Below are 15,674 nucleotides of genomic sequence, written 5' to 3' on the forward strand. Positions count from 1 at the left end.
TCATACTCTATACTATAATAATTTGCCTAGAGTCCTATGCCAGAAGGCGGTGGCTCATGGGCCAATCTAGTGATGTTGACCTCCGAATGATGTATGTCTCTAATTTCTTGTCTAGGGCCGAACCAGTCTGGCATTGAATTGGTCGACAAATACAGCTATTCGTGTCATATTCGCTGGAGTATACTATCCCTGTATCCCTGGTGTCAGCATCTTGGATACCCGTTGCTAATAGACACCGTCCTTGTTGACACTCCATGGTGGGTGGGGAGCAGGGATGGTGAATGATTTTCCTTTCGCCATGACTTTCCAACAAGCTGGTTCAACTCGACATGACAAAAAACGACGTCTGGACGAACTAGATCGTCCATCCGACACAAATTCAACCACTGATTCCTGGGCTAATCGAAGCAACTGATTTTCTGCCTAACAAACTCAACCCATTTGCCGTGTCAAAAGCTATCTATGGGATCTGTGGGGAGGTGAAAAATGTCACCCGTCTCCGTAATGGTTCACTGTTAGTTGAGTGCGCACGGAGACAGCAATCTCTAAATCTTATGTCTGTTAAAACATTTGCCAATATAGAAGTTGCCGTGTCCGTGCACAAAACTCTTAATTCGTGCCGTGGTATCATACGTGACAGGGCACGCTCTCTGTATGATATGAGTGAAGAGGATATTGCAGCTGAGCTTGAAGATCAGGGGGTTACAGCAGTGAAACGTTTCACCATTAAAAAGGATGGAATTGTAACTAAAACAAATATATATCTTCTAACATTTGCCAGACCTTCTTTACCACAGTCAATTAAGGCAGGATATCTTAACATCGGGGTGGATGTGTATTGTCCCCAATCCACTCCGGTGTTATAAATGTCAACAGTTTGGTCATGGGACTTACTCATGTCGTAATCCTGCAGTATGTTATCGCTGTGGCGATCCTCATGATGGCACAGGTTGCGAGAATGATCTCAAGTGTGTTAACTGCAAAGAGACTCATGCTGCTTCTTCAAGGTCATGCCCTATATATCAAAGGGAATCGAAGATAATGAAAATAAAATGTGAAAAAAATCTCTCTTATTTTGAAGCCAAAAAACTTTTCACCACTCAGTCCTCAACCCCATCAAATATAACATATTCTGCTGCAGTTACCCGTTCTGTAGCAATGTCCTCAGCTGCATGTCAAACTGACTTGACCTGGGTCAAATCAGAAAAATCTGTGTTTTCATCTAACAAACCTGCTTCTGAACCGAAAGAATCTACTGCCCCAGTCACTCAAATAACGTCTGAGTCTCAGACAGAAATTCAGTCTGAGTCATCACAATTGACTGCTTCGCCACTAGCCACATCACAACCACCCACTATTCCAGTGAAAAAGCAGAAAGGTAAAAAATTACATATGACAGAAACACATGTTGTTCCTCTACAAAATACTTTTGGGCCTCTAGACATGGAGGTGACCCCATACTCACAGGACGAGCGGAGGTGCTTACCCCCGTCACGTTCTCGCGAAAGATCGCCCATTGAGCCACCATGACTCAGCTGGCCAATATAATTCAATGGAACTGCAGAGGGATTAAAAATAACTTTAACGAGTTACAGTTACTCGTACAAGATCATCAACCGTCGGCATTCTGTATCCAAGAGACATATCTTAAAGATACAGATAATTTTAAATTGAGACAGTATGATGCTTACCATTCTTTTTCTCCTCAGAGGGATCGTGCAACTGGAGGAGCTTCTATTTTAGTACATCACAACGTCATCCATAGCCCTGTCGCTCTAAATACACAATTGCAAACTGTAGCTGTTCGTATTACTTTGCACATGGCGCTGACATTGTGCAGTTTGTACATACCGCCCTCTTCAAATATTCACAAATCAGATCTTCAAAATTTATATGATCAACTCCCGAAGCCATGTTTAATCACGGGCGATCTTAACGGACACAACCCACTTTGGGGAAGTGTCAACACAAATAGGAAGGGTAAATCATCGAGGATTTCATATCTGATAATAACTTATGTATTTTCAATGACGATTCAGCTACTTACCTACATCCAGCTACGGGAACATATTCTTCCCTGGATATATCATTTGCCGACTCAAATTTGTGTAATGAATTCGAATGGGAGGTGCATGATGACCTGTGTGGGAGTGATCACTTCCCAACTATTCTTAAAGGCATTATCCCTGGGGATGATCCACCCTTATCCAGACGGAACTTCAAGAAGGCTGACTGGTCCTTATATAAAACACTTTGTATTGATCATTTAAAACCTGATGTTTTTGTAAACAGCGAAGATCCTATACAGCTGTTTTCAGATATAATCAATAACATTGCTGACCAAACTATCCCCAAGTCCTCTGCAATTCCACATGTTCGCAAACCATGGTTTACTAATGACTGTTAACAGGCCAGAAAGAGTAGGAGGAAAGCGGAAAAGTATTTTCGCCGCCACCCTACAGTACATAATTTAGATAGAGTAAAAATTTTAAATGCCAAGGCTCGACGCACTTTTAAACAGAGTAAACGCCTGTCTTTGAGGAACTATGTCTCCAAAATTAATTCCCGTACACCCATGTCTAAGGTGTGGAATATGATACAAAGAATTACGGGCAAAGGTTCCAGATCTACTGTTCATCATCTGAAGGATGGTGACCGGGTATTAACTGATAAATCTGATATTGCCAACAAGCTTGGTGAAACTCTCGCCAAACATTCTTCTTCGTCCAATTACGTACCTGAATTTAAACACTACCAGAAACAGCAGGAGAAGAAGAGAATAAATTTTACCTCAGACAATGGCGAAGACTATAATGAATTATTTTCATTACATGAGCTACACACTGCCCTTGAGCAAGCTCATGATACAGCGTCAGGAGCTGACTATATTCACTATCAGCTCCTGAAACATTTGCCCAAATCATGTTTGGAAACAATGCTCAATATTTTTGATTCAATATGGACTTAGGGAAAATTCCCGTCTTCTTGGCGTAATGCTATTGTAGATCCTATTCCAAAACCTGGCCGGGATCATACTGATCCGTCGAATTACAGACCAAGTTCTTAAACGAGTTGTGTCTGTAAAACCATGGAGCGTATGGTAAACAGTCGATTAACATGGTTTCTTGAAACTAACAACCTTATCACAAATATTCAGTGTGGTTTCAGGAAGAATCGTAGTACCATTGATCATTTGGTACGTTTAGAATCCTTTGTAAAAAATGCATTTATCAATAAGCAACATGCTGTACCGATCTTTTTTTGATCTCGAGAAAGCATACGATACCACCTGGAAGCATGGCATTTTAAAGGATTTACATGGTTTCGGTTTAAGGGGTCGTTTACCTCTGTTTATATCGCAATTTTTACAAGGCAGGCAATTTCAAGTCCGAGTAGGTTCTACCCTGTCTGATCATTACAATCAGCATCAGGGTGTTCCGCAAGGCAGCATTTTGTCTGTGACCTTATTTAGTATCAAGATCAACAGTTTATCCAAGGTTTTAAACGATTCAATAGATGGATCACTTTTCGTGGATGATTTTAATATTTCCTGTCGCGGTAAGAATATGCATACTATTGAACGGCAACTGCAATTATGTTTAAACAAAATAAATAAATGGTGTCTTGAGAATGGTTTTAAATTTTCTAAGACAAAAACTAATTGCTTCCATTTCTGCCGTAAGTATAAACCACATAAGGACCCAGAATTATTTTTAAATGGCACTCCTATCAAAGTCGTTAAGGAGGCCAAGTTCTTAGGTTTGATTTTCGACTCTCATTTAACTTTTCTTCCGCATATCAAATACTTGAAAACTAAATGCCTGAAGGCACTTGATCTATTGAAAGTTGTGTCAAATTCAAAATGGGGAGGGGATCAAGCTACTCTCCTGCACCTATACCGTGCACTTGTCCGTTCGAAGCTTGATTATGGCTCCATCATTTATGGTGGAGCCTGTAAAAGCAATCTAAAACTCCTTGATTCTATCCACCACCAAGGTCTGAGACTTTGTCTTTGGTCGTTCCGAACTTCTCCTATTGACAGTCTCTATGTCGAAGCCGATGAACCATCTCTTACACAGCGCCGTATCAAATTAGCTCTACAATATATTACAAAACTATACTCTAACGAATCCAACCCTGCTTTTAACTGTGTTTTCGATCCTCTTTATGAGCATTTATACATCAAAAAGTCTTCTCTTGTTCCACCTTTTGGGCACAGAATTAAACCATTCATTTCTGCTGCCGGCATTGAGCTGAAAAGTATAGCGCCTTCTCGTCTTCTCCTCCTTGGCAATTAGTGAGGCCACAAGTTGACCTCACATTAACAAAGTTTAAAAAATCAGACACAAACGAATTACAATATAAACAAGAGTTTATGCAATTAAAAAATAATTATAGTACATACAAATCCTTATTTACAGATGGTTCCAAGGATGGTTGCACAGTTGCTTGTGCCACTGTCATTGGATCCAGAACAATATCTTCTCGATTACCTGATAACAGCTCCATTTTCACTGCAGAAGCTAACGCAATATTAACGGCTCTTCAATATATTCAAAGACATCCTAATCATGTACAGTATATAATTTTTTCTGATTCTCTTTCTTGCCTTCAGGCTATTAAAAATTTGTCTTGTAAACATCCACTTTTAATTGACATAATTGAATTGTATAATGATCTTACAACTGGCAGTGCGACATCTTTTGTTGGTTACCCAGCCATGTCGGTATTTCTGGGAATGCAATGGCCGATCTTGCTGCTAAGGCTGCACTCAACAAATCTGTGACACCACGACTTATTCCATGCAGTGACTATAAAGCTAGCATTAGAACTTACATTCGTGATCTGATGCAAAAGAAGTGGGACACCCAAGTTGGAATAAATAAATTACATGCCATAAAACCTTATATTGGTTACACTCACTTGGGCTGTCAGTCCAGATTTGAAGAGGTCGCATTGGCCATACGCGTTACACCCACAGTTATTTACTAAAAGGTGATGATCCTCCGTTTTGTATCCCTTGTGATGAGAGAACCACGGTCAAGCATATCCTGCTTGACTGTTGAATTCTCCATCATAAGGGATAACTATATATTTCAATGTCAAAACAATGAAGGATCTTTTTAGCACAGTTAGTACTCATTTAATTCTTGGATTTTTAAAAGAAATTGATTTTCTTATTGAATTGTAATTGATATGTTCTGTAGATAGTTGTATTTTAATGATTGGTAGTTTAAATTAGTAACTTAGATTGTTAGTGGCTGTACCCTCAACGGGGGTTGAAGTATTGTAAAATTATTGTCCTCCTGAGAGGGTACGTAAGTCCAATACTCTCATAGTCAATTTAAATCTACTACTAGTTTTTAATCGTAGAATATTTGTTGTTTTTAAGTCATGGCTAAATTTCAGGATAATCGCCAATAGCTGAAGGGGTGGTGTAAATCCAGCTAGGTTTCATGCAGGTAGCAGAAGTAATGTAAGTCCCCATGGACCTTAGTATGGTGATCTACTTCAGTTGTTGGCGATCTATAGCCCCGGTTTTATGTTGTATTGTCTTCTTTAAATCCAATGTTTTAACTTTCAATGCTAGTTTTATGTTCTGTGATACTCTAGTGTTTTTACTGTCCTTCGCTGACAGGTTTTACTTTTTCTCTTTTCTCATCCTAACATTACTATAACTTATTTTGTTCTCGTCACGATATGGCTGCAATATTGCCGATGTGACGTTAAATGTTAACTCACTCACTCACTCACTCTATAAAATACTGAGCCCACTGAAAGCAGTAATCGCACTCTATTTTCGTTCTTAAACGTCACAAACCAAGTGCCATTCGCCTTTGGTTTCCATATTGAAAGAATTGGTTGCATGTTGAATAATATCAAACACATTTTCCCTGTCAAAATTTCTAATTGCAGATTTCATACGAACCGTCTGATGTATCGTCCTCCGATCCAGGAAACGGGTCGGCACAGCAGGTTCCACAACTGCAGCATGATAGGCCATGGTCCTTAAGAACAATGGGGGTAGACCCAGAGGTCACATGAAATATGACAATTTTTGTGAAGGCAACAAAATGTTAAAATAACCTTATTTATTCCTTTGAATACACAGAGTGCAGGCGCTAAAACGTCGGGGCGACGTAGGAAAAGCATCCTGCAGCTAGCGCCATGAGCCGGTGGATTGGCGCTTAATTAACGAGGCGCGGGGACACAGCACTTGGAGGAGTTTGTGCAGTCACCCCCAGACAAGCGTAAACAAACAGTGCAACTGACCGCGTGGACTAAATCCACTAAACTTAAATACAGTGCAAGTATCAAAACAATGGTAGGATACGTGAACTTTAGTCACAAATGTTGTTTTATTTAAAAAATATAATGAAAGTTAAAGACATTTTGAAATTTCAATGTAAACTGATCCAGGGGAAACGCGCCGAAGTTTCTGGTATCTCCTTACCACTTGAAAACACTTACTAGGGGTTAGCTGGCTCTTAAGACGTGTGTTATCGGGCAGAATGTGGTTGTGAGGGTGTGAGAATCTACGACGTTATTACCGGCGTGCGACACCATGGCCAACGTCCTTGGATACTGGGACAGACAAACTGCAAGTGGAAAATAAATCACTTTGAGGAACTTCCCGGGGCTTGGTTTGGTCGGAGTACAATGTGGTTGAGTGGATGGGTCCATTTCTTCAGTTTGGAAGTGGTTGCATGGTGCCTCCAGTGAAACGGACGCGCGAAAAGGTAGGCAAAGTGAGATTAAAAAAGGGAAATGATATGTGGAAAAGAGAGGGCTAAGTTAAGCGTTCTATTTTTTGAATTGTATTATGAGTGGTGAGCCATTCCCGGAGGTACTGCAATACCGGGTCAACCCGTGATGAGGGCGGAGCAAGCTCCGTGGCACCTCATCCCGTTGCAAAAATCAGTTTAATATCGATGTCTCCAATAGGACACGTATCAGATATTAAGCTGATAAGAACAGATACTTTTTTTTTCTTTTTGATAAAATTTAATGCATATAACAAATTTACAAGCTCGGCCTAAAAGTATATCACAAAAAAGAAGTTTTGCCCTGCAGCGCTAACAACTAAAGAACTAAAAGAGGAAATTGCCAAACCTGGCTACATGCAATACACATTCACACTATATACATCAAATGAAGATAGATCTAGATGAAACACACGTAAATGAAGCATACATAATATATATTAACAAACGAGAAATACAAACAAACATGCCATATTCTAACTGACAACCAATCAAACCATATATATATATAAAGAATCATCAACATGCACATACTATATACATCACACTATACAAACAATATACATGCACAACATCACTATGTAAAATGCTACACATGCCAAAACCTGGCTACATGCACAATACATATTTACAATATAAAGATCAAATGAAGTATGAACTGAATGAAGCGAGCATAAATGAAGCATTCGAAAAGGAAACAAGGGTAAATGAAGCGTACGTAAACCAATAAACTCAAATGAAGCGTACATAATATATAGATAGATTCACAAACTTTTATGCCACATTATGGCTACAAAGTGTCAGTCAGTTAGAGCAAAAGTATGTGCATATATTTATCTATTAAGTTAAATATGTAATTCTAATAAATGATCGGGATTGATTTTACCAAATACTGAAGTTGAAAGCCAGTACCAGGAAAAGACAGATAGCGGAAAGCGACAAAAGTCAACCTTGACACGTGTCCTAAGGAAACATAGAAAACGCAACATGATATCATTTCCATTTAATTTTCTGTGCTCAAATTTATTTGAATTCCGAATAAGCAAAATTGTATATTTTGCCAAAGTTAAAAGGTAAATGCATAATGATTTTTTATAAGAATTTGGAATTTTAGGAACCAAATTAAACCGAATGACTTCGTTAGATCTTTCCAATAAGCCAAAAGACAATTGATCTAACCACTGGAAAACGATATCCCACAAAACATCAACACACGAGCAATAGATGAAAAGATTGTCAGAAGTTTCTATTGCTATACGACAGAGTGGACAGTTAGGAGTGATAGACATTCCCCGAGTATAAAGTGTATACCCCAAGGGGAGAGAATCATAGATGAGTCGATAATTGACCGATTTCGAAAGTGGATCCACGAAGGAATTGTGTAGATTAAGCCAAACCTGCTGAAAAGGAATACGTGGATACAACGTTTCAACTTTATTTTCCACAACAGTTTGTAATAAACAAGCATAGTACTGTTTTGATGTAAACCGAAACATATCTATCAAATAATTTGAATTGACAGCTTCAAACTGTCTTAAAGCCAATAAACACGTCTGATACAATAATGGCATCGTCTCAGAATGAGGAAATAATAGTGAAGCAAAAGTAGGACAATAGTGACGTAAAGACATTCCTAACCAATATTTTGCAAAAAATGTCCACTTAGTTGAAGAATTATGCAAAAGATTTTGAATGTGCTTTAAATAAAAAGAATATAATTTTGATTGGATGTGAACTACACCCAAACCCCCATCCAAAATAGGTTTATAGCACACAGACCTCCGAATAGGCTTAGCAGTGGACTGTCAAATAAAACGAAAAGTCTCCCTCTGAAAAAGGTCGACATAATGTTTTGAAAATATTGTTACAGCCCCTCGATACCAAAATTTAGACAAAGCCATGACATTGCACACAGTAGATTTGCCCAGGTGATAACACCTTAGACACACTGGCAACCGACCCGGGGCAGTGACTAGCATGGACATTCTGTCACCCAGTCTAACAATATATGGAATATCTTCAGCTTTTCCACTGTCAACTTGCAACTGGGCAGTTCTCACACCAGTCTGAACAGGGGATCCCCCAATTAACATAGTTTCAGGAGTTATGCTCAGCACCTTCCCAAATCTCCTAAAGTAGGAATCCAGGAATTCATTGGATACTACACCATGAATCCAGTGTACTCTCAAATCCAGTACTTCCTTGTCGTAGGGAGAAAAGTCTATTTTAATGTCTCTATAAAATAAGCACCCATGGCGAGCCACCTCCTCGTGGTGGGTGCTGGGTAACGCTAAGTGCTCGCCAACCCCCCGTGTGGATCCGGGGGCATATTTGGTCCACCAATCCGTTGGCCGTGGGTTGCGTTCCTGTGTCGGTGGAGGAGGGGATCCTGGTGGTTGAGGGTAATGGGGGCCTCGAACGACGTTCCTGTTACTCAACACACCACTTTGGCCCTGACTTCACCTAGACGGGTGGTAGAACTGGCCCGGTTCTATCAATCGGCTGGTCACGCCATGCCCTGTGCATGGACAAACTTCCTCAGCAATTATTGTGCATGTTTGTACATTTGTGACAATGAGCGTTTGTTATTATCATACTCTATACTATAATAATTTGCCTAGAGTCCTATGCCAGAAGGCGGTGGCTCATGGGCCAATCTAGTGATGTTGACCTCCGAATGATGTATGTCTCTAATTTCTTGTCTAGGGCCGAACCAGTCTGGCATTGAATTGGTCGACAAATACAGCTATTCGTGTCATATTCGCTGGAGTATACTATCCCTGTATCCCTGGTGTCAGCATCTTGGATACCCGTTGCTAATAGACACCGTCCTTGTTGACACTCCATGGTGGGTGGGGAGCAGGGATGGTGAATGATTTTCCTTTCGCCATGACTTTCCAACAAGCTGGTTCAACTCGACATGACAAAAAACGACGTCTGGACGAACTAGATCGTCCATCCGACACAAATTCAACCACTGATTCCTGGGCTAATCGAAGCAACTGATTTTCTGCCTAACAAACTCAACCCATTTGCCGTGTCAAAAGCTATCTATGGGATCTGTGGGGAGGTGAAAAATGTCACCCGTCTCCGTAAGAGGGTTCAGGGGGATACAGCAGTGAAACGTTTCACCATTAAAAAGGATGGAATTGTAACTAAAACAAATATATATCTTCTAACATTTGCCAGACCTTCTTTACCACAGTCAATTAAGGCAGGATATCTTAACATCGGGGTGGATGTGTATTGTCCCCAATCCACTCCGGTGTTATAAATGTCAACAGTTTGGTCATGGGACTTACTCATGTCGTAATCCTGCAGTATGTTATCGCTGTGGCGATCCTCATGATGGCACAGGTTGCGAGAATGATCTCAAGTGTGTTAACTGCAAAGAGACTCATGCTGCTTCTTCAAGGTCATGCCCTATATATCAAAGGGAATCGAAGATAATGAAAATAAAATGTGAAAAAAATCTCTCTTATTTTGAAGCCAAAAAACTTTTCACCACTCAGTCCTCAACCCCATCAAATATAACATATTCTGCTGCAGTTACCCGTTCTGTAGCAATGTCCTCAGCTGCATGTCAAACTGACTTGACCTGGGTCAAATCAGAAAAATCTGTGTTTTCATCTAACAAACCTGCTTCTGAACCGAAAGAATCTACTGCCCCAGTCACTCAAATAACGTCTGAGTCTCAGACAGAAATTCAGTCTGAGTCATCACAATTGACTGCTTCGCCACTAGCCACATCACAACCACCCACTATTCCAGTGAAAAAGCAGAAAGGTAAAAAATTACATATGACAGAAACACATGTTGTTCCTCTACAAAATACTTTTGGGCCTCTAGACATGGAGGTGACCCCATACTCACAGGACGAGCGGAGGTGCTTACCCCCGTCACGTTCTCGCGAAAGATCGCCCATTGAGCCACCATGACTCAGCTGGCCAATATAATTCAATGGAACTGCAGAGGGATTAAAAATAACTTTAACGAGTTACAGTTACTCGTACAAGATCATCAACCGTCGGCATTCTGTATCCAAGAGACATATCTTAAAGATACAGATAATTTTAAATTGAGACAGTATGATGCTTACCATTCTTTTTCTCCTCAGAGGGATCGTGCAACTGGAGGAGCTTCTATTTTAGTACATCACAACGTCATCCATAGCCCTGTCGCTCTAAATACACAATTGCAAACTGTAGCTGTTCGTATTACTTTGCACATGGCGCTGACATTGTGCAGTTTGTACATACCGCCCTCTTCAAATATTCACAAATCAGATCTTCAAAATTTATATGATCAACTCCCGAAGCCATGTTTAATCACGGGCGATCTTAACGGACACAACCCACTTTGGGGAAGTGTCAACACAAATAGGAAGGGTAAATCATCGAGGATTTCATATCTGATAATAACTTATGTATTTTCAATGACGATTCAGCTACTTACCTACATCCAGCTACGGGAACATATTCTTCCCTGGATATATCATTTGCCGACTCAAATTTGTGTAATGAATTCGAATGGGAGGTGCATGATGACCTGTGTGGGAGTGATCACTTCCCAACTATTCTTAAAGGCATTATCCCTGGGGATGATCCACCCTTATCCAGACGGAACTTCAAGAAGGCTGACTGGTCCTTATATAAAACACTTTGTATTGATCATTTAAAACCTGATGTTTTTGTAAACAGCGAAGATCCTATACAGCTGTTTTCAGATATAATCAATAACATTGCTGACCAAACTATCCCCAAGTCCTCTGCAATTCCACATGTTCGCAAACCATGGTTTACTAATGACTGTTAACAGGCCAGAAAGAGTAGGAGGAAAGCGGAAAAGTATTTTCGCCGCCACCCTACAGTACATAATTTAGATAGAGTAAAAATTTTAAATGCCAAGGCTCGACGCACTTTTAAACAGAGTAAACGCCTGTCTTTGAGGAACTATGTCTCCAAAATTAATTCCCGTACACCCATGTCTAAGGTGTGGAATATGATACAAAGAATTACGGGCAAAGGTTCCAGATCTACTGTTCATCATCTGAAGGATGGTGACCGGGTATTAACTGATAAATCTGATATTGCCAACAAGCTTGGTGAAACTCTCGCCAAACATTCTTCTTCGTCCAATTACGTACCTGAATTTAAACACTACCAGAAACAGCAGGAGAAGAAGAGAATAAATTTTACCTCAGACAATGGCGAAGACTATAATGAATTATTTTCATTACATGAGCTACACACTGCCCTTGAGCAAGCTCATGATACAGCGTCAGGAGCTGACTATATTCACTATCAGCTCCTGAAACATTTGCCCAAATCATGTTTGGAAACAATGCTCAATATTTTTGATTCAATATGGACTTAGGGAAAATTCCCGTCTTCTTGGCGTAATGCTATTGTAGATCCTATTCCAAAACCTGGCCGGGATCATACTGATCCGTCGAATTACAGACCAAGTTCTTAAACGAGTTGTGTCTGTAAAACCATGGAGCGTATGGTAAACAGTCGATTAACATGGTTTCTTGAAACTAACAACCTTATCACAAATATTCAGTGTGGTTTCAGGAAGAATCGTAGTACCATTGATCATTTGGTACGTTTAGAATCCTTTGTAAAAAATGCATTTATCAATAAGCAACATGCTGTACCGATCTTTTTTTGATCTCGAGAAAGCATACGATACCACCTGGAAGCATGGCATTTTAAAGGATTTACATGGTTTCGGTTTAAGGGGTCGTTTACCTCTGTTTATATCGCAATTTTTACAAGGCAGGCAATTTCAAGTCCGAGTAGGTTCTACCCTGTCTGATCATTACAATCAGCATCAGGGTGTTCCGCAAGGCAGCATTTTGTCTGTGACCTTATTTAGTATCAAGATCAACAGTTTATCCAAGGTTTTAAACGATTCAATAGATGGATCACTTTTCGTGGATGATTTTAATATTTCCTGTCGCGGTAAGAATATGCATACTATTGAACGGCAACTGCAATTATGTTTAAACAAAATAAATAAATGGTGTCTTGAGAATGGTTTTAAATTTTCTAAGACAAAAACTAATTGCTTCCATTTCTGCCGTAAGTATAAACCACATAAGGACCCAGAATTATTTTTAAATGGCACTCCTATCAAAGTCGTTAAGGAGGCTAAGTTCTTAGGTTTGATTTTCGACTCTCATTTAACTTTTCTTCCGCATATCAAATACTTGAAAACTAAATGCCTGAAGGCACTTGATCTATTGAAAGTTGTGTCAAATTCAAAATGGGGAGGGGATCAAGCTACTCTCCTGCACCTATACCGTGCACTTGTCCGTTCGAAGCTTGATTATGGCTCCATCATTTATGGTGGAGCCTGTAAAAGCAATCTAAAACTCCTTGATTCTATCCACCACCAAGGTCTGAGACTTTGTCTTTGGTCGTTCCGAACTTCTCCTATTGACAGTCTCTATGTCGAAGCCGATGAACCATCTCTTACACAGCGCCGTATCAAATTAGCTCTACAATATATTACAAAACTATACTCTAACGAATCCAACCCTGCTTTTAACTGTGTTTTCGATCCTCTTTATGAGCATTTATACATCAAAAAGTCTTCTCTTGTTCCACCTTTTGGGCACAGAATTAAACCATTCATTTCTGCTGCCGGCATTGAGCTGAAAAGTATAGCGCCTTCTCGTCTTCTCCTCCTTGGCAATTAGTGAGGCCACAAGTTGACCTCACATTAACAAAGTTTAAAAAATCAGACACAAACGAATTACAATATAAACAAGAGTTTATGCAATTAAAAAATAATTATAGTACATACAAATCCTTATTTACAGATGGTTCCAAGGATGGTTGCACAGTTGCTTGTGCCACTGTCATTGGATCCAGAACAATATCTTCTCGATTACCTGATAACAGCTCCATTTTCACTGCAGAAGCTAACGCAATATTAACGGCTCTTCAATATATTCAAAGACATCCTAATCATGTACAGTATATAATTTTTTCTGATTCTCTTTCTTGCCTTCAGGCTATTAAAAATTTGTCTTGTAAACATCCACTTTTAATTGACATAATTGAATTGTATAATGATCTTACAACTGGCAGTGCGACATCTTTTGTTGGTTACCCAGCCATGTCGGTATTTCTGGGAATGCAATGGCCGATCTTGCTGCTAAGGCTGCACTCAACAAATCTGTGACACCACGACTTATTCCATGCAGTGACTATAAAGCTAGCATTAGAACTTACATTCGTGATCTGATGCAAAAGAAGTGGGACACCCAAGTTGGAATAAATAAATTACATGCCATAAAACCTTATATTGGTTACACTCACTTGGGCTGTCAGTCCAGATTTGAAGAGGTCGCATTGGCCATACGCGTTACACCCACAGTTATTTACTAAAAGGTGATGATCCTCCGTTTTGTATCCCTTGTGATGAGAGAACCACGGTCAAGCATATCCTGCTTGACTGTTGAATTCTCCATCATAAGGGATAACTATATATTTCAATGTCAAAACAATGAAGGATCTTTTTAGCACAGTTAGTACTCATTTAATTCTTGGATTTTTAAAAGAAATTGATTTTCTTATTGAATTGTAATTGATATGTTCTGTAGATAGTTGTATTTTAATGATTGGTAGTTTAAATTAGTAACTTAGATTGTTAGTGGCTGTACCCTCAACGGGGGTTGAAGTATTGTAAAATTATTGTCCTCCTGAGAGGGTACGTAAGTCCAATACTCTCATAGTCAATTTAAATCTACTACTAGTTTTTAATCGTAGAATATTTGTTGTTTTTAAGTCATGGCTAAATTTCAGGTTAATCGCCAATAGCTGAAGGGGTGGTGTAAATCCAGCTAGGTTTCATGCAGGTAGCAGAAGTAATGTAAGTCCCCATGGACCTTAGTATGGTGATCTACTTCAGTTGTTGGCGATCTATAGCCCCGGTTTTATGTTGTATTGTCTTCTTTAAATCCAATGTTTTAACTTTCAATGCTAGTTTTATGTTCTGTGATACTCTAGTGTTTTTACTGTCCTTCGCTGACAGGTTTTACTTTTTCTCTTTTCTCATCCTAACATTACTATAACTTATTTTGTTCTCGTCACGATATGGCTGCAATATTGCCGATGTGACGTTAAATGTTAACTCACTCACTCACTCACTCTATAAAATACTGAGCCCACTGAAAGCAGTAATCGCACTCTATTTTCGTTCTTAAACGTCACAAACCAAGTGCCATTCGCCTTTGGTTTCCATATTGAAAGAATTGGTTGCATGTTGAATAATATCAAACACATTTTCCCTGTCAAAATTTCTAATTGCAGATTTCATACGAACCGTCTGATGTATCGTCCTCCGATCCAGGAAACGGGTCGGCACAGCAGGTCCCACAACTGCAGCATGATAGGCCATGGTCCTTAAGAACAATGGGGGTAGACCCAGAGGTCACATGAAATATGACAATTTTTGTGAAGGCAACAAAATGTTAAAATAACCTTATTTATTCCTTTGAATACACAGAGTGCAGGCGCTAAAACGTCGGGGCGACGTAGGAAAAGCATCCTGCAGCTAGCGCCATGAGCCGGTGGATTGGCGCTTAATTAACGAGGCGCGGGGACACAGCACTTGGAGGAGTTTGTGCAGTCACCCCCAGACAAGCGTAAACAAACAGTGCAACTGACCGCGTGGACTAAATCCACTAAACTTAAATACAGTGCAAGTATCAAAACAATGGTAGGATACGTGAACTTTAGTCACAAATGTTGTTTTATTTAAAAAATATAATGAAAGTTAAAGACATTTTGAAATTTCAATGTAAACTGATCCAGGGGAAACGCGCCGAAGTTTCTGGTATCTCCTTACCACTTGAAAACACTTACTAGGGGTTAGCTGGCTCTTAAGACGTGTGTT

The 15,674-nt window shown here is 39.7% G+C and overlaps 1 non-coding gene across 1 annotated transcript; it reads right to left on the minus strand.

The window, feature by feature from the left end:
- Nucleotides 1-6,825: 6,825 nt before the first annotated feature.
- LOC137274915 (U2 spliceosomal RNA) lies at nucleotides 6,826-7,009 on the minus strand. The gene has a single exon (XR_010956267.1). It is a non-coding gene; the product is annotated as a U2 spliceosomal RNA (small nuclear RNA).
- Nucleotides 7,010-15,674: the final 8,665 nt, after the last annotated feature.

Source organism: Haliotis asinina, chromosome 2, assembly GCF_037392515.1.
Source record: "Haliotis asinina isolate JCU_RB_2024 chromosome 2, JCU_Hal_asi_v2, whole genome shotgun sequence".
In the NCBI taxonomy this organism is placed as follows: Eukaryota; Metazoa; Mollusca; class Gastropoda; order Lepetellida; family Haliotidae; genus Haliotis; species Haliotis asinina.